Raw genomic sequence first — 21,836 nt, 5'->3', positions numbered from 1 at the left:
CAGCGGAACACAACACGGGGTGAAGTGGAATTATACAACTTAAGTATTCAGAGATCTTGAAAGGACTTGAAGAGGAAGGCAACTGATCTTTTCCAGTGACATCTCCTGACCCTTAAGCAGGAAAAGACAGGCATATACTAAAGGAAAAACCCAGGTTGTGCTTTTATTAAGGCACATCTGATTATACAGGTTGACCAGCAGAGAGAGCTGCATGAACTGCAAAGCCTGCATCTCAAATAGTCTGTGTTGACTAGTGCCCTATCTGGAACAGCAGTAGGGGCAGCATTTAATTAATAATATAAGGCTAAATAGGTATGCATTTGTGGTACACGCACACAAATTGACAGACCACAAGAAAACTGAACCCACAGAAACATATTCATTCAAATCTCATATAAAAATGCTAGGCATCTTGCTAACATATGAGAAGAATGCAGACAGTTCTGATGAGCTGGAATTCTGAAAAAGTTCTTACATAAAAGTGGTGTTCTTGAAATCATCAACACAATTTACAGTATCAAAATAAGTGAGCTCTTAGCAAAGCTGTGGAAGCAGGGGAGGCGAATGTTACCATCATTGCAACTTCAAACAAAATCTTTTGAGGGCATGGGGAAATCAACATGTAATTTATGAAGTCCAAAGGAACATTACCTTATATTGTCTACCTTTCAGGATGTATGCCTGATCAACTCTTCTACATGCTAGCTTTTCAGTCCATAAATAGATCCATTTAACCATTCAAGCCCCACAAAAAAAAAAGCAGAGAAACTTTTAAATAAAAAGAAGCAAGAAACTTAAATATAAGGATTTTATCACCAAAAGAATTGTGTATTTTGGCTTTGGATATCCATGATCTCCAACTCAAATTACAGAACTATCTAGACCAGCAACAGTCAAGAGCTGACATTAATCACAAATCAACACAAACAAAATTACAAATGGCAGTAACACCCATACTAGCTTGCTTTTCCTCCCAATTTAAAGAGTTTAATAAAATTATACATTCCTTTGACAGACAGCTATTGTATAAACATACCACAGAAATAAAAATCCAGTGAACCAAGTGCATATACTTATAAATTTACCTGCAAGAGACAGCTACATTTTAAGTTGAACAAGCAGCTCAACTGATTTTGAATGCCTAAAAAACCCAGCTATGCTCCTATTTTATCACCACCAAAACTTAAGATTACTCTAATTATTTAACTATTAACTAACTCCAGTACCAAATTTACTAAAAAAAAAAAAAAATAGTGTCAAGTATGAAGGTTAATGCAGCCTTATTTCTCCTTGGAGGAGAGTGGTTTCACACTAGCTTAAACCTGTGAAAATCTGGAATGCTGAAGTCCCAGTCTCACTTTCACCTGGTATTCCTACCTTATGTCAGTACATGCATTTGTACTGTGACAACATTCAGTAAACCAATTTCAGTTCGGACCATTTTAAAGTTTTCAGAAGGATCAGTTCTCTGCATTTTTTCACTCCACAGACACAGGATTGCTAGCATAGGTGCAGAGAGATGTGTGGGAACATGCCCCAGTCAAACACTGACATATACTGACATGGGACTGTATTCTCAATGAATGCACCACTGAAAATTGAAGTTTCCCTAAAGCTACAGGAAAATCAGCAGAAAGTTAAGAAAAAGCTGGTCCGTGGCTGGAAACATACATTCTCTTAGAGACTCAAGGAAAATCTCAAATAAAAGTTTTCATACAGGAAAAAGGCCATGAGCATACTTCTTTCACAGTAAGACACGTCAATTAACCAAAAATACCTGTATGGGTATTCAAGAATTTCAACTTATATTCCACTTCAAGAAACAGGTGAAAAACATACTTTATAGCAAGGTTGTTATACATACTAATTAGAGTCTCAAAGTAGTTATCAACAGAGAATCAAAACCAAACGGGGTTGTTTACCCTGGGGTTATAATTATTCATACACAGGTGCAATTCAAGCAAACATTTTCTTTGGTGTGAGAAAATACAGTGTTTTCATATAGCAATAAAACCTGAAGTCACAACCAGTACATGTCAAAATAACAATGGCTGACATAAATTATAATTAATAACAAGAAATCATAGACTAATATAGTTGAAGGGGACCTATGGTGATCATTTGGGTCAATACCTCTGCTCAAAGCAGGGTTAATACCTCTGCTCAAAGCTGGGTCAAATTATGCCAGGCTCAAAGCCTGTCTAGTGAAGTTTTCACCACTTTCAAAGATCGGTATTCAACAACCCCTCTGAACAATTTGTTTCAGTGTTTGACCACCCTCCTGCTAAAAAAATTTTCCTTAATACCTAAAAAAATTTTCCCATGTTTTTGCTTGTGTGTCTGTTGTCTCTCATCCAAATACCATGTACCTTCAAAAAAAAGTCCAGCTCCATATTCTTTATAGCCTTCCATCAAGTAGCTGAAGACAACAAAACAAATGTCCCCTCAGACTTCTCTTCTCCAAATGGAAACACACAGCTCGTAGCCCCTCGTACATCATGTACTCCACCCTTATTCATCTTTTGTGGTCCTTCACTGGACTCATTCCAGTATTAAGAAGCTGTGAACTGGAATAGCAAAATCAGGCAAAACGACCTCCCTTTCAAATAAAACGTTATTTCAAAAGATATATTTTAATGATACAATGCAAAGTTAGATACCCAAGAATAATGCAGGCTACACCTAGGAAATAACTGAATATGCCTTGAAAAGTAGTAGTTATAATAGCTACTGGCATAGTGAGAATGAATTCAACAAGTTTTCAACATAATTCAGCAGGAAACATATCCTATGAGCACAACCCATACATATGGATCAGATTATGTCTTCTTTATGCATACACATGTATAACATTATGAACATTAAATTTTACTTATGTATTTTGTATATAAAAATGTGTGTGTGCATGTGTGTATATATAAAAATAAATATCAAGAGACTTAGTCATCAAGAGTGGAGAAAAAATTCACCTTTACATACCACCTGGCTGAAATACAAAACAGGAATACAGTTCTGTAGTCCCTGCAGGAGTGACATTTATTTAAGATTATTCTAGTTTGAAGACTATCTAGACAATAAGTTACAAATATTAAAATGCTTAACAATTCCAAAAATTCAAAACTAAATCAAAGAATAAAACTGTCATTTGTAAACATTTGTTGTGACTGTTGAAGTCATACATGTTTGATGCAATCACTGAACTTGCTGGAGCAGCTTTTGACTTGCAAGTGTCTGAGAAACAACTGCAAGACCTGCACGAGAAAGAAGGAACAGTAACACAAAATTCTACTTTTACATAGGAACTTTGCTATGCAACAAAAAAACCACAAAGCAGCTGGTTCAGTTTTAAACTTTCTTTGGGCTAACATGATTTAATATTTTTTTCAAGCAGTGCAGACCAAACTCTACAATGAAACAACCCCTTTCCTCAAACTTGGAGGATGTTTCATAGTACTCTACAACACACTTTGCTATACTACGTGAGAGAAACTCATATTTTACTCTACGTAACATCAATGACCAGCAAATTCAATCTGTGGATGAAAAAAAGTTAATGCAGAGATGCAGACTGATTCCTGAAAATGCACAGTACCTGTTTGGATTCTACATAAAGGTAGAAGAGTATTCAAAACCACTATTTTTGCCAGGACAGGTCATAGGATAGTCACATCAGCCAGCAAGTAAGTACTCTCAATTTAAACATAAAATGAAAACATTTCAAAGAACGATGTTGGTGGGGAAGAGATGTTCCTAATCATAAAATGTTTGAGGATGAAAGGATTTTTTTCCCTTTGCAACTACAATAAAATATTTGCCTATCTCCACAATTTGGTCTGCCAATAAATACAAGCAAGGACTATAATCTGCTTTGTGCTGTCCACTCTCTGCCCTCCTGCTCCTAGCCCTGTTACGTTTAGAAGGTTCAAGTCAACTGGAAATCAGAAGTTTTCCCATATATCTTCTCAACACTTAACTTACTTTGCAAGGAAGATCTGGGACACGGAAGCTTGTTAAACTTACACCAAGAACTTCAAGGCTTTAATAATAAAAAACAGGACCTGATACACAGAAATGTTCTCAAAGTAACAAGTTCAGTGGGTGCTAAACGTATGGTGGTTGTCTCCAAAAGGATGCATCTCCTCTTCTATCTAGAACAACCACCTTTTAATTACCTCAGCAATAACCTAGAAATCAAGCTAAATTAAAAAAGGCTTGCTACATAAAACCTGCTTAGATTTATTCAGCTACCAGCTGAGTCGCATATTACTCAAATATTTTTATCATGTCCACATAGCTCAAAATAAAATGGAGAAGCATTCAAATTAACTTTGTTGATTTCATAAGGCTTTGAATGAAAGCCCAAGCAGTGAAACAGTATTTGAATCCTGACAGAAAAAAATTAGAAATCAAATTAAACAAGCTGCAGCTAAGTCAAAATAAGGAGTCTAACAAGTTTGATTAATATGCAAAAAGTCAACAATCTAGTGCATTTTTCAATTTGACTCCCAAAAGAGTTGGGTACTTCAGGCAAATATCAGTATCTAGGTTTCTAGTGATAATACTGAATCTTTTCAATAGAGGTGTTTGGTTATTTTTAAATATACAGGGAAAAAACCTCTGAACTGGCTGCAGATGCTCTTAAAGAGGCACTTGAAATTTTTTCTGCTTCAAGGGCTGTAAGCAGACATGCAGTTACGATTCTTCTTTTGTTCTTAAGAGTGTATGAACCTCATTTTATACTGAATGCAGTTAAATAACTGAATCATTGCTTTGATGAAAGCCACCTGTATCTATCTCTACAACAGTATTTCTTTGAATTCCATCAACTACTGTAACAATACTGTATATCTAGGTGCAAGGATTTTGTCAGCTTAATGCCCACCCCTTATCACTGCAGCAGCAGCACTAGAAATAAAGCAATGATGAATACAAACCTACTAGCCTTCTCCATCTATGTTACTCAATTCCAGTTAATTCAGTTGTCCTTTGTCTCAATCAACAGAAGATCCTTGCAGCACTGAAAACCCCATGTTGTGGAGCCCTTCCAAAACAGCTGCAGTAACATGGCTGTACTTGTTTGCCAGGCCCCTGACATAGAAGAAATTGTCGGTACTCAAAAGTTTTAACCCTTTCTCTTTCTTTCTGCTCAAGGACCTTGTTACTCTTGTTTATCAGGCTTATTTGTAGGAAGTGTGGATAACAGTGACGCTAAGCTTCCACAAACCTTCTCATCCTAGCCTAGCTAAATCTCTTCCCTTTAACACTGTCTACCTCAGTTTATCAGCAATTCTACTCTATAAGCAAACAAAACCAGTACACACTTGTGCTGTTGTTCTCCTCTGTACTCTGTTTTCATGTGTTTGTGAGTGACATACTGGATGAGAAACTTCTGTCACATCACTTATACGGAAGGTACAGCTAGGCAGTCAGAGACTTCACATGCCAGTGCCCGGATCCTGGTGAATGGACAACATGGTTATTGTAACAAGTATATTGTCCACTACGGCCAAAAGAGCTGAAATAGCATTACATCTTTTCCATTCACAAATCCAAAGCTGTCTCATAGGCAGTTCAATTGTCTTCCAAGAGCTGCAGTTGCTCTCAAATCACTCCTTTCTGTATTGCCTTTGCTCAGCTGCTGAGGACCCCCTTTACTGGCCCTTCATTTCATGAGCTTTTCCAACGTGGTAGCATGACTCAGCCAAGTGATTAAGTATTTCTCCCTTTACCACGCAAATGCAAATATATTGCCTATACTGGGCCTGTAAAGCCTCAAAATACTTCTGAACCTGAGCCTCCAGTCCAGCAATACTATAATTATGCTGGCAACTAAATCCCCTTCAACTTTTTCCTCTGGTTTTATGGTCTTCCCTTCTCTTTTATACATCATAATCCTCTCCCCGCCCTTGAAAAGCCAAAAGGGAAAAAAAATGGTGGGGAAAGGTGGGGACGGACCCCACACCCTCTTCTGCTCCTTCCATTTTAATCTATACCCTTGCTCTATTCTGTATTTTGTAAAAGTTCCCCACTTTAAATTCCTTTCCCTTTGTTTATTTTGAGTGTTCTCTATTTCCCATTTCCTCCTTCCTTTCCTAGCAGCAGGACTCCTCAAAGGAACTCATTCTGCCCCTTTGTGAGGTTTATTTGTTGGGTTTTTTTTTTTCTCCTTTCTGTAGAAAGCAAAAAAGCCAGCTCTCCCTAGTATTTCGTTTCTTTATCACTCAAGAGCATACAAGTTGCTTTTGGAGTTGATAATCTGCAATGTCTTCTTGTATAACGGCTGTCAAGTCAGTAATTAGAAATAATCCATTAAAAGTGTAAATTATTGATCAGGCTAATTATGTGACTGCTGAACTCTACAAGACAGGATTATCTGCAAACAGGCTGCATTCAAAGACTGACTTCTAAAAGGGAAACAAGTTAACTTACAAATTTATATAAACCTTAGAAATACATATAGAAAATAGATACAGAAAAAGGTTCTAGAAAACTCATTTTCATGCTATCATTAAGGCTAGTGTTGTCAAATTTTTCTTGCTGCTGAGCTGCAAATTATTTCATTTCTACCAAACCATGATCAAGTTTAGATTACAGTGTTAACTCCATTAGTTCCATCACTATTAGTGAGCTAAAAAAAGCCCCAAGTTTTTTCCTTCATCTACTACTTTTTGTATAAAAGAAACACACAATTCCAGATATCAAATAATGTGCTACTATTATTGAGTCTAGATATGATGCATTTTTTCCAAGTAAACAGTCTAATTATCATAGTAGTCTTGACAGTAAACATAATGTTCTTTACTCAACTATTATTTCCAGGTTACAAGGGCAAAAACAAAAAGACAGACAAATTAACAAACCGACACTCCCACATACAGTCTGCACAGTAATCCACAGCTGACCTGCCATTTCTTTCATTACTTGTACACACCATTTAACACTTTAAGTATGGCTGTAATCATATAATGAGATTTGTTAAAGCCAGACTTTGTATGAACCAGACCAGCAGTAGCATTTTGATGACCATTTTAATGATCTACTAGCTAAACACTGAGAATACTTTTCAAATGTTTTGAAACTAGCAGTAACAGTAGCATTAGTAATAATACATTTGCAATGTTCTAATCTCATTCTGAAAGCATGTGAAATTTTCCAATCACAACCTAGATTAACTCCCATGCTCCATAAAACATAGGCATGTTATAATTTTAGATAGAGTGGTAAATGTATATTTATGCATGCAATGATACTCTAAAGACTCCCTCTCAAAAAATATCAGAATTGTACATTTTACTATAAACATTGCATGTACAATTATATATGAGTATAAAATTGTTTCAGTGACTTAAACAGGTCTAGTCTTATGTAGCAATTTACTACCTGTCATTAGTACTGTGATCTGATATTTTAATTATGCCTTCAAAAAGGACCTCATCCATTACATAGATAAAAGAAAAGGAAATGAAACTATGTAGGAACGAACAGGAAAGGAGAGATCACAAATTACCATTGCAAAACTAATCCTGTACACTATTTGTGACAGTAAAACGGAGATGTGATAAAACACAAAGGTTTGTTAAACTGCTACTTTATTCCATCACATGGTCTGAACAAGGAAAAGACCACAATATGAAATATATATTTCTGCTCAGTCCACTGTTAAGAAACTAAAAAGCTATTGGTGAAAAATTAGTAAGGAATGTGTGCATGCACATATGCTAGATACAGCATTTGGTGGAGAAACAAGTGCTAGTTTATTTTAGAGATAATTTTAGCTTAAATTATGAATTCCTTAATGCTCACATACAGCCAGAGTGTCTGGCCCTCAACCATGGTGAATCAAAAGTGAGCAAGACACTCAAACACAGCATGAACAGCAGCCCCAAAAGCCTACCAACATCAGTCTTTTTCTAGATCAATTGTCTATACTGAGGTTACAAAAGAAAATTTCCAAATGCTTATCACAAGAAAGGACTTATCCATTCTCAACACATCAACCACACTGAAATTCGAAATTACACAGTACTTTCCAACACCTACAACTGCTAGAATAATTAAATATGTACATTAACAATTAAGGTTAAAAGACACATACAAGGACTTGCACTGCTTGCATTTCTAGTACAGAACCACTCATCTACCCATGCTTTCTTGCACCCTTTTACCCATCCATCATCTGTTTTTTTCCCCTCATTCATAATACATTTTTACTTCCTCCCATTATTGCTGTATTTCAGACTAAACATGAATTTTCATCCAGTCTACTGCCAAGCAACATGTCAGTCTCTTCTCCTTCCAGACAACTATCAATTCTTCTCATTGCCCACACTTCCAAATAAATTCTAATCACAATACCAGACCCTTCCCCACTGAGGCTAACAGAACTGAGTCTTTTCACAAACTATTTTTCACAAGCAACTTGTTTCTTCCACTAACACATCAAAACTAATTTCCTCTTCAAAACCAGCAACAGTTCTCCAATTGACAATCAATTTTCCAACTTCCCAGACAACCTTAATATAGTTTAGCTCAGCTTGCAAATATAACTATATTTGGCATGAAGTTTATGACCTTAATATTTCTTTTATGTAATGTGGTTTTGGTTATTTAATTTTCTTCCCATTTTCCCATCCAGAGATGCTCAAAACTTGACCAGGCAGTTTGCTCTAGCAAATCTGAGGACGACAACAGATCCAGAAAGACAAAAGGATGTTTCACCAATGTAAACTGAAAGATGAAACACATGGCTGGATTTGGGCCCTGCAGTTTGGTTCCAAGTAGGTCAGACCTTGACTACTCTCAAGATCAGGAAGCAATCTTAAAAACTACTTGACTCTGGGAACAACAGCACAGCTAATGGCTCTTTTATTAATGGGACTGGAGGAAGGACCGTAAGAAAGCAACAAAGCCACAATACAAGAGATGTGGCTGAACATGACAGAAAAGTTCTGAAAAAGAACAGAGGTAAAGAACAGAGAGGCGTCTGGAGGGATGAAGACACAAATACTTGCTCCCTCCTTTAAGCCATTTTGCTTCCAGAATCCTATTGAGTTCCTGCTTCTGCCTGTAAACTCACCTCCTGCTTCACTACTGTGAGGAAGAAAAGCAACAATATTTTTAGTGTTGTGGGAAAAGAAGAAAATTCCTTTTTTTACAGTACAGAAAACATAACCATTCAGAAGCAGGATATATTATGCTCTCCTCACAATGTCTTTGACTGAAACTGTCTTTTTTCATTTGTAGGTTCAAAATAGTTATCTTGTGTGTAGTGCAATATCATTCATATGAGAAAGTCCATTTTTACAATTTTAAAAAACTTCTTTTTCTACCATCTGCCATGTAAGCATAACAAATGAGTCTACAAGTCCATTTAACTTTGTTGCTGAATCTTGTATTTTTTTGCCAGGGAGCCTTTTATATGTTCTTGTTACCTCAGTCTCTCTTTCTTCTCCTTAATGTGTTATCAAGGAGGATTATTTCCCATCTTGTTTCCCTGACAGCAAAAGGACGTCCATCAGTTTTGTTTGCTTTGCTTCTTTCTCTAAAGGCTCAGTGAGTAACTGGAAACTATGTCATGACCAGAAAGATACTGCACACCAAACAATAGATAAGTATTCTAAATTCATTACAATGGATTATAGCAAATTAACAATTAGATGAGAATTTGTATTTGCTTTTGAACCAGAAATAAGTAAAGATGGTTTCAACTAATAACACCATAGAGGTAATACATGCATGCTTACTGCTTCCAAGCAGATATATTTCTCAAATAGAGGAAAAGAATCAAGACAAAGCTATTTGGCTTAACAATTTGGGATTTCTTAAAATTTCTTCTTTCCTCTTTTGAACTAATCTTAAATAATCAAGAGGACAGCCTAATATTTTAGCTCATCTTAATTTGATAATAGAGGCAGCAACACGACATTGAAAAAGCAATATAAAATGAAAAGAAGTGGAACAGAAGACAAGTTTTCTAATATTACATACATAATTATCTTATCAAGTAAAAGATTAATTCTCAGTAAGAAATAGAAGCATTTTAGCAATAAATAATATCAATAGTACAAGCTCTTATTAAACAAATTTAGATATCATTAAATGATGCAAAAAATGACATACTGATTCATCATACATTTATGTTCCTCAAGGGAAGAGACTTACATTCCACAATTAACTTTATTAGTAAGCAAAGAGGTTGCAAAGCAACTGTTAATAAAGGCAAATATTAAAACTAACTTGACTTGTGAAGTCATACTCAAGAATCCAGCTTGACAAAAGAACCAAATCCCACCAGCATATGCTTGTAACTAGCTCTAGAAGACATTCCAGCAAAACAGAATGCATTGGTCTCAACTGGTTGAAGTTTAATGACATGACAAAAACAAAAGGCTGCAATACTGCAAAGTTTCAGTTGGTTTAACAGTCCATGAATCTTACAGAACCAAAAAAAAAATCTAATATATGTATCACATGTATATAAACTATACATAATTAAGTCCTCAGCAATCTGAGGGCAAGACAGATTGATTTATTCAAATTAGTTTAAAAGAGCTTCTTTAAGTTATGACTGAAATTGAAGAGAACTTTTATACAAATCACTTGTTTTGCATGTTTATTTTTTGTAGTTCCACACATTTAATCACCGAAGCAGTCAAATAGTTGTTTGAACTAATCTTTTTTAATTAAACAAGACACATTATGTTGCATTTTATATAATAAATGATAGAACTTAATGTGTTCTATCTTTGAGTTTAATTAATTACATTATGCAAACAAGCACATTGGCTATGGTTTTCAAGACAGTAATTTTTAACTTATTTCTGGCACACTGCATTTAGAAAATTGAAGTGTAACAAAACCAGACACAACACTAAAGAAAAAAATCTACAGTTAACATTTCTAAAGAAATGTTTATTTAATGATGCTACATAACCAAATACATTTATCAAAACACATTTCACATTTCAAACTGAGCAGTTCATTAAAGAAGGGAAGCACTATAATTATATGAACTGAACAGATTGTTTCTGGTCAAAATGTCCTGCAGGGATTTAAAACCAATGTATCTCACCATCTTATGGTTATTTTTACACATAAATTGGGAGAGGAAAATGTTCCCAGTTTGGTTGTTGAAAAGTCTCTGACCACCTACTGTCCTGGCTTTTCTTTTGAACTTTGCTGATATTCAGATCTTACTTGAATTTAAAATTCTGTGTCCATCCCTCCAATACATAAAAAACACTGACAAACAGGAACGAGTTCACAGCAGAGGTGACCAATGTAGTTGGGGACTGTAGGACAGACCCTGTGAGGACAGACTGGGGAGCGAGGCCTCTTCCACCTGGAGAAGACTTTTGGGGAACCTAACAGCAGCCTCCAGTACCAACAAGGAGGTTATTCAGAAGACAAAGCCAGACTCTTTACAGGATAAGAGACAAGTTGAAACACAAGAAGTTCAGAGAGGATATGAGGAGAAAGTTTGTCATCCTGAGGACAGCCCAGCAGTGGATGTGCTGTCTCCATCCCTGGAAGTTTTTATGACCTGACTGGATACAGCTTTGAAACCCTTTCTGACCTCATTACTGATCCTGCTTTTGGCAGCAGTTTGGAAGAGAAACCCACTGAGGTCCCCTCCACAGTAAATTATTCTGTGATTCTATGAATATAGTATCTCTATTTAATCAAAAGTTAAATTATTTGACTAAATTTAGGCCTTAGCAGAATTGTAATAACCACCTTCAAATGGTTTTCTTTAAAACAAACACTAAATTAGAGAAAACCTTTTCATCTATATTAACCGCCTGTCCACTCAAGATCAGGGATGATACGCTCTCATTTTCCTTCTGCATGTCCCCTGAGCATGAAAACAGACCACCACTTTTCCTGGCTCCACACATATTTAACCCATTGTTTTACAGTATGATAGAGGGCACTCAAGGTCACTTCCCCTTAGGCATTCTCAGTCAGAAATACTTCAGCTACACTGTGGCAAGTCAAAACAATACTGGGTTTCTTAGCCAAGATAGACTTCAGATGTGGGAGAAGGAGAAAAGTAGTTTGACAGATTAACACAAAGCACCAAGTGCCCTGCATGCTGTTTAAAAGTAAAGCTTTTCCGTATTTCCAGAAATGGCTTCAAGTGATCTAAATATAAGGCTGCTCAAAGATGTTTCACACAATTTGGTAGGTCAGTCCACAAGGCTACTGCAGGAACAAGAAACTAGACAGACAATACCTTCTGGCATATTATGGTATGTGGTTGATTTTCTGTAATATCAGGTAATAACAAACTTCAAATTTTCTTCAAAAAAGTCTGACTGTAAGAAATGTTATTTCACCACCTTGCACAGTCTTCTAATCACAGCGCAATATCTTAAACAATAAAAAGAGACATCATGTATATCAACTTACCCAAAAATTTTTACCTCAAGTCCAAGAGCCTCAAAAAATTATGCCAAAACTCGCCGTAAAATTGACAAATATTACAGTCTTTTTTAGAAAACAAAATAAAAACATTTTAAAGTTAGTTTAAAACTCAGTTTTGTGAATTCACAGGCAAAAATATTGATAAGCTATCAGTCTGAGCAAGTGGGAGAGCTCTTAGAAAACAGGCTTGGAAAAGTACCAAAGCCCAAGAAAATTATGGTATGGCTTAAGTCTGCTGCAGTCAAAAGATATCCTTCTAAACACTGTTAATATACCTGAACCAGCTTGGGTAGCAAACACAACATGAAATTTGCAGTGTCCTGTGCAATTTACACTGGTGTGGCTTCCAGCTGCTGAAATATGAGCTAGTTCCAGTACATCCATGTGTGTTACAATCATACATACAACTATATCACAGAAATAGCTTCAAATTGATTTGGTTCTGACTTTTACTGGTGTAATCTCATTAACCTCAACCAAATAAACTTCCTGGTTTATTTACTCTCCACTTTGGCCTCAGTCTATTTCATCACACTGCTTTTAGGTCTGCCAATGCATAACAATGAATAGTAAAGATTCCAGCTCATTTTTTTACACCCACCTTGCACAGGGCCCATTATGTCCTACTAACAGTTTTACATTCTCATTATCACAAACTTAAGTCTAACATGCTTCTCCCCAACTTCTGCAAGCATGCTTCCAAAATGCTCATTGAAATTTAGTGCAAATCCATCATCCCTTCAATGCCCGAAACACCATTTTAGTGTGCTAGGCTCCAGTTTTAGGAATCAAAAGATTCATAGGAATATAATGTCCTAATGTTAGCCAGCTACCTTGAAGTCACCTTTAACTGAAGCCAGGTTAAGATGAAAGCAACCAGAAGTACTTATTCACAAACCTCCTGACAGACAGCATAGTTACAAAGGTTTATGAAGACCCAGGTATAGAGCAATTAAAAGACAACCATGCACCTATTTACACAGTTGTCAGAATAGTTCCAAAGTCTCAACCTTTTGGGAGCCAGCTGTTGGACTGACACATGCTTTATTGCCCACAGCTGAGGATCTGGGTCTTGTGCAATCCCATGTCCTCAGATTCCACTGGGAACCCAAAATTTCTTTCGTAGCTCAGCCCATCTTTGGGGTTATCCAGGATGTGGTTACACAACATTTTCTCTGGCACTGCAAGGCAGCTTGAGAAGTTAGTCTGTCCATTCCCCTTCCCTCGTGCCACTTGTTCCAAAAGAGAAAAAAAAAATTAACTTAGGTCACAGTTGTGATACAGTTCACAGCACAGCCCTACAAAGAGCTATTATGTTTACAAAACTAATGGAGCAGCAAATTCCTTTGTTTGTGAGAGGCTGAGGAAAGAAATATCTTGTGCACCACAGAGTTTAAGAGGACACCTAAAACACATAATGAAACTACAACCTCTACTTACTGTTAGATCTCTGGAGCTTCAAGGTTTAAAATTCCTGACAGAAAGCACAAAACTCTTTCTCTGCTTGGATTCACACCCATTTTCCCTGGCATTAGGAATTCTCCTGTCCCTTGGCCATCAGTTGCTAAGTAGGTAGAATCTGCTTTCTACTGCTCCAAAGAGCAAAACCTCAAGGTATCAAAATACAAAAACCCAAAAGAGTGTCACTATTTTACTCAGTGCAGAAATCAGAAAAATATGCATGGCAGACAATTGGTCAATATAATAAAAATAAATCTGTTGCTTAAAACCTGCATATTAGCACTGATAATATATGGAAGTGGTCATTCAAATCTCACATAACTAACCTGAAACTCTAAAGAATACAGTCTTGTAGAACTGGCTTAAATCTGATTTTACAAGACAATAAAAACTGAAGACATTTCTATGTACACATTATTATAGGACTATAATATATTCCATATTAAAATAAAACTTCTAGTGGTTCAAAAAAGAATCCAAAGAGAGAACCTGTACTGCCAGTGCTGCAAAGTATGACAAAATAGTGTCACGAATAAGATCAGAAATGCCAGTTATAATTTCCAAAATCAGTTTGTACAAGAAGCAATTCTCTCCATGTGAGGTACATTTCATAGTGAGAGGAAATGTCTTTAGTAGTTTAATGGTGAAGTTGAAAAACATGCAAGCTTTCAGGTTCACCAATCCTCTTGGCAGTCTTCACGCAACCTATAAAATGGAAATAGTTTGGCTTTGTGTCCAGTTTTGCTTCCTTCAACTGTAAGGAAAGTATTTTAAAGGTTTCACCTAATTTGACTCCTTTTATTCCCTCTGTTTTCGGAGGATAACATTTGCCTTCTTTACCTTTGTAGAATATAGGGTAGGAATAAGAATGCTTTTGATTCTGCTTGTCCCTGGGGGGATGCCACCTCATACAGACCAGTTGCTCTTTGGGCCCAGCTCCTGATTTCCCAGCACACAGGAGCACTCCTTCATATAGATGGGGATGCAACAAACATGTAAGCAGCCTTATTTCCCTTTTGCATTTTGGCAAACTTTTGCTCCTTTACTTCAGACACAAGTATAGAGCAAGCTGGGGATTACTGTCCCTTGCAACTGTATTATAGTTAACTTATGAACAAAAAAATACATTATTGCTAAATTTTGCAGAACCAGCACCAAACATAAAAGAATGTCAGAATTCTCCACAACTGGGAAACGCTGCAAAAGAGAAGATTTTTGCTGGCTTATACTGCCTACTGTAGTATGCAGTACACCAACTATACCACACATAACAGACTTTGTATTTTTTTCCAAACTTCATCCTCCAACATTAACCCTCACTTGAAAACTATATTTTTAAGAGGCTTTTGTCGTTATAACCTCAAAGCCTCCTATGTTATTTGACTATCTTAATAGGTTTCCAAAGCACATTTTTAACTCACAAACCCCCATATTTTATTACTAATTAATGGTTGTTTTCCAATAGCCTTTGTCCTCAAACGCTCTTGCATTAGTCTGATAGTCAAGTTTTACCTAGTATATTCAGTAAAATGGTGGGCCTATCTCTATAAATGAATCCATGCAAGCAATCCCATAATTCCACATTGCAGTTAACAGGGCTCCCAATCTTACTGCAGTTAAACAACAGAGGCCTCTAAAATTTTTTTCAGAAATACAGGTACAAAATTTACTGTATATTTATATGTAGCAAGATTAGACATTTAAAAGTCAAAGTTTTTTCTTACTTTAAAAATATCTCACAGTGCTGGAAACCCAGGCTGTAGCACAACCCACTTAATGATGAACATTTTGCTCATAGCTATGAAATCCTAGTAGTTAGCCAAGACTAATGGAGAACAAAGACAGAAAATATTCATTTAACACTAGACATGTTCCTAAAGATCCATTTTATATATGCAAAGGGTCAATGCTTGACTAAGAAATGTTGACACTATTCCTCTAGAATACTAAACCCCCCAAAAAATCTCAAAGTTCTTGTCCCTATACTCTGCTTTTCGGAAACAGGATGGCTTTGCACAAAAGTCTCACAAACTAATTTCAATTGATTTGATAATTATTCTTCTTAAAGGCTACAAAAAAGAAATCATTAAGACCAATAAAGTCACATAAAGAAACATTTTTAATTCTTAATTTACATGCAAATAACTTTAATCACATCACTTTGAACATATATCATATATTTACTCATTTAAAATACTTACAAAAGACTTCCTTAAACCCTAAAATCTACCGCAACTGCTCGAGAGCACAAGCAAAATGGTAAAGGGAATACCAGCTAGGATAGCTCCACTAGACTGTCAATAAAAAATTTCATATCACGAACGGAACATAGTTCAAGAACTGAGGTAAACATCAGAAAAGGTTCTATATGGGGATGTCACAGAGCAAGAAATACCATACTATACAAGTTTATGCAAGCATATAAGTACTTTCAAAGTCCCAGCCTAAGTAATCAATCTTCAATTTAATAAGTCCATAAAATGCTCCAGCTCTATTTCCTAGGTCTAGAATGGAGTATCTTTTTCAGCTTTCTTGTACGTATTCAACAACAACCTAAAAACAACTTTGGTGGTGACCAGTTAACATGATACTTGAGCAGGGTCAAAATTGAGAGCTAGCAGAAAAACAGAAGACAGATAACATGCAATGTGAACAATTACAAAATAATAAACTCCTGAAAGAGTAACTTGCAGCTATTCCCACATGGCTTTGAGTTTTAAGCCAAATGTAAGCAGATAAACAAAATAAATATGCAACAGGATGTGCAGCTCAACAGAATCTCTGCTTAATACAGGCACACGCAAGACAAGAACCAAAGTGTTCCAATGAACAAAGAATGGGATTGAAAACATTCTCATTTCACCTGGAATATTGTATTTTGGGACACCACAGAAAACACAGAATGCCAGATTCAATTCATAGATTTGAGCTATGGGCAAATACTAATGATACTAGGAAAAAAACCCAAACCCAATGAAACAAACAAAAAACAAACAGAAAAAAGGCCAGAAGGGACAGCTGTACAGAAAATCAAAACATCAAGAGCTTATGCCTCTCTTCCCAATATAAAAAAAAATGTTCAAGCATGATTAAAAAGCAATCTACTAACAACAAAAGGAACTGTGTAATACTACTGTGAAGTCACTGTCAAAGATATAGATGCAGGGATAACTCACATCATAAAAGGACAATGCTCGCACTGATTTTAAATCAATAGTCAGCGGCACCACATTGGACTTTTTTTTTCCTACAAGTCAGATTTAACTAATCATATTTGACTGTGTGATGCAGTGACTTCATAACCAAAATTAGATAGACAATTATCTTCCAGGCAAGTCATTCTACTTGTCTGCTCAAGAAGTACTTAGATTTTTCTCCACAGAAAATTGCTTTCTAGTACAGATCAACAGGAGACAAAGAAAGACAGGAATTACTTTCAAAGATCAAATCAGCTATACCTCAATACCCATGATAACACAAGGGGATTGAATCATTGTCCTTATGACTCAGATCTCTGTGCATTCAGAACTGCATAACTCAAGAGACCTCAACACTGGAATGAGGCACTGTCTTTTTTCTTCCAGCATCTCATAGGTTACAACTGAAAGTGACAAAATACCTTACAAGTGCAAGGCATTTTGTAGCTTGTAGCTCTCACTGTATTGTGAGGCATATAGCCCATTTAAGTGAGAGATATAACGTAGTCTCTAGATCAGCACAGCATGCAGCAAAAAGCACCTGTTTGTATGTGGCAAATAAAACTGATTACAGTTCTTCTGGCTGAACTACTGTAAAGAAGCTTAATTTTATATATACATTTTTGTGTGGGTTTCCAGTCTCCATAAAGACAAATCTACCTTATGGAATAATCTGCAAAATCTCATACCAGAAATTCAAGAAAGCTCCTCATATACCTGCTGATAAAGAAATCACATCTGAAACAAGTTAGAGAAACACAAATGCAAGCCTGAGCTCAAATGTTGACTCAGATCTTGCGAGTCTTACTCATATTAGTCATCTTACTGGGCTCATGCTGAGAACCCTGTGGGTGGACATACGAATTCATATGGAACCCACTGAAATCAGTGCACAGCCAGGGTCAGAGGCTTTGAAACAGCAGCTCTATTAAGTTAAATAGAAAAAATGTAACTGTATATTGCCTAATAACAGTGTTGATATTTGCATAGAAGCCTAAGTAAAAAGAAGGGGAGTTTTATAACAGAAATGCTAGCCTGTAACAACATAGTAGCAGTAGGGTAGGATAATGCAGGTTGAAAGGCACCTCAGGAGGTCATCTAGTTCAGCCTTCAACTGAAGCTCCAGTTATTTTCATAAAAAAGCCATGAGGTTTTGATTGCCTTCTTCTAGATCAGTTGTTTTTTTCCAAACATCATTAAAACAAATATTTTTTTAATTACTGCATGTTCAATTATGTTAATCTGCTTTTTAATGAAAGTTTCGTAAGTTTTGATAGTTCTCTTTTATCCATAACTAACACCACTTAATTAATGTATTTGTTTAATATCACTCTATTTCTGAATCTTGTTTATTTCCCTCTTAAAGTTCTTTCAGCTGAGATGCTAGATTATTTCCTGCAACTGCAAACATCATCACTTAGCTTTTTGTTTACGTAAGGTCATACCATAAAAACACCCCAGAGCTGAGATAGACACCAATGGCAAAAATGACAATTCAGTTCAGCAACTGCTTGTCTTACAACTTCAGCAAGAAGATGCCATTGCTAGGACAAGATGACAGTGACATTCACTTTAGTAGTATTCTGTGGTCATACATAACATTAACTTCACATAGTTTGGAAATGCTTATTCCACAGAGATTTAAACTTTGTTTTTCTTTAGCCCAATCAGCATGCTTAACAGCTACATGTGAGAAGCACCAATAGCCTCCTTTCATTTTCCATTCTGCAGTTCCAGCCAATCATTCTGTAAACTCCTTGCTCATTAAACTTCCCCTCCCAGAAGTGAACACTACTTCCCTATGTTGCTGTCGTTGGCACTTATGAAAATGAAAAACTCTGTAAACAGCTCAGATTTAAGGCTTCGCTGGAAAGCACACCGCTGCTTAAAATCCCTATCATTTCACTCTATAATACTGAAGTTGTTTACTACAAAATTCTCCATTTACACCACGGAAGTCACTTGAGACTCATTCTCATCAGGAAGACGACAGTGATAGCTACTGTGTTCCTACTCGATGCTCAAATTACTGTCACCAGTCCTAACCAGCAAAGATAAACGAGCATGCCCGAGGAACACCACTACAATATTACTGCTATATCTATTACTAGGAAGACTGGGGAAGAGGGGGAATAGAAAAAAGTTAATCCATGTAACTGATCTATTAAACTACCCTGTTGAACAGAGCACATAATCTTTCTACAATCTCCTCTCAATATTGATTTTACATAAAATACAAACTGCAGAAATATTTCTCTCTCGACTAAACTACATATATATTAAATTTGACCAACAATAGAACCCATGGAGAAGTAGATGATAAACTGGAAAGCTGTACAGGGCTAAGATGTTAAAAACACTGACCATTAAGCAACTATCTCAAGTGCGAAATCACATTTGAAGCTATAAGTAGCCATCACCATCTTCCCAGTTATGTTTCCCTCTGCTCAACAACCAAAAAGAACATGTCTCTCCGGCAACAAATACTTCACGAATAACCAAAGCAAGGTATTATTTTCTCACCTGTTACAGACTGCAGAGGTGAGAAGGGGAAATGTGAAGACAAAGCCAACCAGGTTCTAATTGGACTTCAGTTGCACAAAGGGAAAAAAAAATCTGAAGAAGTTTTATCCAAAATTCTTTTCTAAAAAAAAAAAATAATAAATTTGTCTTGTGAAAATAAATCCACTAATTCATAACCCACATCTAAGGGAGCACTTCCCCACCCAGAAACAAATTCAATACAGGCATATAGAGAAAAACCACAGATGCTTCTGTGTTTGCCCCCCTTCTGCAACGAGACTTTTTTTTTTTTTAACGGCACAAGTAAGTATTCTCGAGGAAGTTCTCCAGCAAAACACACCACCTTCACCGAGCCACGGCAGCCAGAAAAGGGACGGCGGACTTCCAGGTCCTCCGCCGGCCAGGTCAGACCCGCGCCCGTCCCGCCTCCCGGGAGCGCTGTTTACGCGGCGGGGGGGGCACACAACAGTGACCCGTACACACACCGCCAGACAAGCGACTTCCGTGCCGACCGAGAGCCCTTCTGCCGCGCTCCTATCCTCCCTCCCTCCCCAGGTACTGCCTACAGAGCAGCGGCTGTCCCGCCGAGCGCCCCCAGCCCGGGACGGGACGGGACCCCGCCGCCGCATTACCTAGCGCCAGCCCCACCGCGCACCCCTACCCTCTCGGACCCCGCACTCACACGCCGCGGGATCCGGGAACGGGCGGCCGCCCCGGCGGAGCTCTCCGCCAGCGGGACAGGACGCGGGATACGCCGAGGTGTAACCGCCACCCCGGCCACCCACCTACTCACCCCCCACACCCCACCCCACCCCCCGCCCGTTCCTGCCAGCGGGCTACGGCCGCCGGGCGGCGCTGGCCCCACTCACCCCGGCGGCGGCTGGGCAGACCAGCGGGCAGGCAGCTTCGCCTTCGGCGCCCGCTCTCTCCCCATGCACGGCGCCGGGGGACGCGGCGGCAGCGTGCCGAGCCCCGCTCTGCCCGCTGCCTCCGCGCGGCAGCCCCGCCCTCCCGCGCGGGAGAGGAGGCGGAGGGGGGGGAGGGGCCGGGGCGGAGCAGCCTGCCTCTCCTGGGCGGGACGTGAGCCGTGAGGCTGCGTCATCACGCAGCTACTACGCGATGCGGGGCGTGGCTCGGGCCGTTGCAGTTGCTCGCAGCGCTGCCGCTGTGCTCCTGTGCGGAAAGGCGCGGCGGCTCTGAGGGGGGAGGCCCCCTCTCCTGCGGCGGCGTGTCCCTCGCCTCAGGGAAACCGCCCTGGGGGCCGGTTGTCAGCCCCGTCGGGTGCCGGCAGCGCAGTGACCACAGGGCGAGCCCAAAGCAGCTGGGCGTGGAGGCGGCAGCCTCCCTCGTAGGCGATAGAGAGGGCACCAGGAGTGTGTGAACGCGAGAAGGGGAACCTCTCCTGTGCAAGCGGTTGCTGCTTTCTGCCCGCCTCCCCGGTCCCTGTGGCGAACAAGGGCGTCTTGTCTCTCACAGGTTTCCGTCTGCCCTCGCCAGTGGGAGCCGCTGTGAGGTAAAAACTGAACTAAAGTGAGGCAAAGGGCTTCGCACCGGCAAGCGCAAGTTTGAGGGACAGATCTTGCCTTGTTCAGCCGTGGTAAACAAAAGCAGTGCATCTTTGCTGTGGTCTCGCTTCACGGTAGTGTGTGTGTTAGTTGGGCGAAAGGAAAAATGCAGGTTTTCTTAAGCAATGCGTGTGCGGGATAGTTCTGTCCTAGCTCCCAGGATTTATTGCACAATTCTAACCTTGCAAATGTACACTTTTCTGCGACTTCTAATGTGATGACTTTGTTCCTTATTTTCTTGTCCGTGCCAAGTAAACATGATTTATTTAAGAGCTCTGGAGCTAGGTTGTCTGTTACAGACGAGCAAAAAGACTTGACTGCTGACCTGAAGAGATGGCGAGTTAAGGAAAGAACACCAGAGCCAGAGGACTTGACCTACAAATACGTACTGTAAAGTCTTTATCCAGGAGACAAAGGAAGAACAGAATTTGGAACAGGGAAGAACTAAAAAACCATGCAAAAGTTTGATAGATTATGAGGCTCAAAAGTACTAGCAGACTCATGGTTGTAACTTTCACTGATTTCAAAGCTGTCAGCTAACAATCTGGTACTGTCAGAGAAAATGTTCTTTATGAACAAGCTTATCACTGTCATTTCTACAGTGTTATATGTGGTTTTTTACTCTTTGTGCAGAAGGAAAGAGTATGCCCGTGACACATAACAT

General features: G+C 38.4%; 1 protein-coding gene across 4 annotated transcripts in view; it reads right to left on the bottom strand.

Annotated features, from left to right (window-relative positions):
• The window catches only part of JAK2 (Janus kinase 2), a 91,731-nt gene extending 71,112 nt beyond the window's left edge, over window positions 1-20,619 (bottom strand). Inside the window, exons 1-4 of one of the 4 annotated variants that reach the window (XM_054810965.1) lie at window positions 20,477-20,619; window positions 19,608-19,728; window positions 2,970-3,021; window positions 2,370-2,567 (exon numbers count right to left, since the gene is read on the bottom strand). The gene's annotated coding sequence lies outside the window, so the exon portion shown is untranslated. Of the gene's footprint in view, window positions 1-2,369; window positions 2,568-2,969; window positions 3,022-19,607; window positions 19,729-20,289; window positions 20,374-20,476 lie in introns of those variants that run through there. The other 3 variants (XM_054810958.1, XM_054810962.1, XM_054810960.1) reach the window with 3 other exon arrangements.
• Between the last annotated feature and the right edge of the window lie 1,217 nt (window positions 20,620-21,836).

This window comes from Grus americana, chromosome Z, assembly GCF_028858705.1.
Source record: "Grus americana isolate bGruAme1 chromosome Z, bGruAme1.mat, whole genome shotgun sequence".
NCBI classification, from domain to species: Eukaryota; Metazoa; Chordata; class Aves; order Gruiformes; family Gruidae; genus Grus; species Grus americana.
This window is presented reverse-complemented; position numbering and strand designations above follow the sequence as displayed.